The sequence below is a fragment of the Acipenser ruthenus genome, unplaced genomic scaffold, assembly GCF_902713425.1.
Source record: "Acipenser ruthenus unplaced genomic scaffold, fAciRut3.2 maternal haplotype, whole genome shotgun sequence".
NCBI lineage: Eukaryota > Metazoa > Chordata > Actinopteri > Acipenseriformes > Acipenseridae > Acipenser > Acipenser ruthenus.
This window is the reverse complement of record NW_026707313.1, coordinates 245,891-248,996: the sequence shown is the minus strand read 5'-3', so window position 1 is coordinate 248,996 and position 3,106 is coordinate 245,891.

Sequence of the window (3,106 nt, the reverse complement as noted above, 5' to 3'; positions counted from 1 at the left end):
TGCTTGTACTGTGCACAGACACTCCATTCTCTCTCACTGTCACTTTGATTCCTGCTTGTACTGTGCACAGACACTCCATTCTCTCTCACTGTCACTCTGATTCCTGCTTGCACTGTGCACAGACACTCCATTCTCTCTCACTGTCACTCTGATTCCTGCTTGCACTGTGCACAGACACTCCATTCTCTCACTGTCACTCTGATTCCTGCTTGTACTGTGCACAGACACTCCATTCTCTCTCACTGTCACTCTGATTCCTGCTTGTACTGTACACAGACACTCCATTCTCTCTCACTGTCACTCTGATTCCTGCTTGTACTGTGCACAGACACTCCATTCTCTCTCACTGTCACTCTGATTCCTGCTTGTACTGTGCACAGACACTCCATTCTCTCTCACTGTCACTCTGATTCCTGCTTGTACTGTGCACAGACACTTCATTCTCTCTCACTGTCACTCTGATTCCTGCTTGTACTGTGCACAGACACTCCATTCTCTCACACTGTCACTCTGATTCCTGCTTGTACTGTGCACAGACACTTCATTCTCTCTCACTGTCACTCTGATTCCTGCTTGTACTGTGCACAGACACTCCATTCTCTCTCACTGTCACTCTGATTCCTGCTTGTACTGTGCACAGACACTCCATTCTCTCTCACTGTCACTGATTCCTTCTTGTACTGTGCACAGACACTCCATTCTCTCTCAGTCACTCTGATTCCTGCTTGTACTGTGCACAGACACTCCATTCTCTCTCACTGTCACTCTGATTCCTGCTTGTACTGTGCACAGACACTCCATTCTCTCTCACTGTCACTCTGATTCCTGCTTGTACTGTGCACAGACACTCCATTCTCTCTCACTGTCACTCTGATTCCTGCTTGTACTGTGCACAGACACTCCATTCTCTCTCACTGTCACTCTGATTCCTGCTTGTACTGTGCACAGACACTCCATTCTCTCTCACTGTCACTTTGATTCCTGCTTGTACTGTGCACAGACACTCCATTCTCTCTCACTGTCACTCTGATTCCTGCTTGCACTGTGCACAGACACTCCATTCTCTCTCACTGTCACTCTGATTCCTGCTTGCACTGTGCACAGACACTCCATTCTCTCACTGTCACTCTGATTCCTGCTTGTACTGTGCACAGACACTCCATTCTCTCTCACTGTCACTCTGATTCCTGCTTGTACTGTACACAGACACTCCATTCTCTCTCACTGTCACTCTGATTCCTGCTTGTACTGTGCACAGACACTCCATTCTCTCTCACTGTCACTCTGATTCCTGCTTGTACTGTGCACAGACACTCCATTCTCTCTCACTGTCACTCTGATTCCTGCTTGTACTGTGCACAGACACTTCATTCTCTCTCACTGTCACTCTGATTCCTGCTTGTACTGTGCACAGACACTCCATTCTCTCACACTGTCACTCTGATTCCTGCTTGTACTGTGCACAGACACTTCATTCTCTCTCACTGTCACTCTGATTCCTGCTTGTACTGTGCACAGACACTCCATTCTCTCTCACTGTCACTCTGATTCCTGCTTGTACTGTGCACAGACACTCCATTCTCTCTCACTGTCACTGATTCCTTCTTGTACTGTGCACAGACACTCCATTCTCTCTCAGTCACTCTGATTCCTGCTTGTACTGTGCACAGACACTCCATTCTCTCTCACTGTCACTCTGATTCCTGCTTGTACTGTGCACAGACACTCCATTCTCTCTCACTGTCACTCTGATTCCTGCTTGTACTGTGCACAGACACTCCATTCTCTCTCACTGTCACTCTGATTCCTGCTTGTACTGTGCACAGACACTCCATTCTCTCTCACTGTCACTCTGATTCCTGCTTGTACTGTGCACAGACACTACATTCTCTCTCACTGTCACTCTGATTCCTGCTTGTACTGTGCACAGACACTCCATTCTCTCTCACTGTCACTCTGATTCCTGCTTGTACTGTGCACAGACACTTCATTCTCTCTCACTGTCACTCTGATTCCTGCTTGTACTGTGCACAGACACTTCATTCTCTCTCAGTCACTCTGATTCCTGCTTGTACTGTGCACAGACACTCCATTCTCTCTCACTGTCACTCTGATTCCTGCTTGTACTGTGCACAGACACTCCATTCTCTCTCACTGTCACTCTGATTCCTGCTTGTACTGTGCACAGACACTTCATTCTCTCTCAGTCACTCTGATTCCTGCTTGTACTGTGCACAGACACTCCATTCTCTCTCACTGTCACTCTGATTCCTGCTTGTACTGTGCACAGACACTCCATTCTCTCTCACTGTCACTCTGATTCCTGCTTGTACTGTGCACAGACACTCCATTCTCTCTCACTGTCACTCTGATTCCTGCTTGTACTGTGCACAGACACTTCATTCTCTCTCAGTCACTCTGATTCCTGCTTGTACTGTGCACAGACACTCCATTCTCTCTCACTGTCACTCTGATTCCTGCTTGTACTGTGCACAGACACTCCATTCTCTCTCACTGTCACTCTGATTCCTGCTTGTACTGTGCACAGACACTTCATTCTCTCTCAGTCACTCTGATTCCTGCTTGTACTGTGCACAGACACTCCATTCTCTCTCACTGTCACTCTGATTCCTGCTTGTACTGTGCACAGACACTCCATTCTCTCTCACTGTCACTCTGATTCCTGCTTGTACTGTGCACAGACACTCCATTCTCTCTCACTGTCACTCTGATTCCTGCTTGTACTGTGCACAGACACTCCATTCTCTCTCAGTCACTCTGATTCCTGCTTGTACTGTGCACAGACACTTCATTCTCTCTCACTGTCACTCTGATTCCTGCTTGTACTGTGCACAGACACTCCATTCTCTCTCAGTCACTCTGATTCCTGCTTGTACTGTGCACAGACACTCCATTCTCTCTCACTATCACTCTGATTCCTGCTTGTACTGTGCACAGACACTTCATTCTCTCTCACTGTCACTCTGATTCCTGCTTGTACTGTGCACAGACACTTCATTCTCTCTCACTGTCACTCTGATTCCTGCTTGTACTGTGCACAGACACTCCATTCTCTCTCACTGTCACTCTGATTCCTGCTTGTACT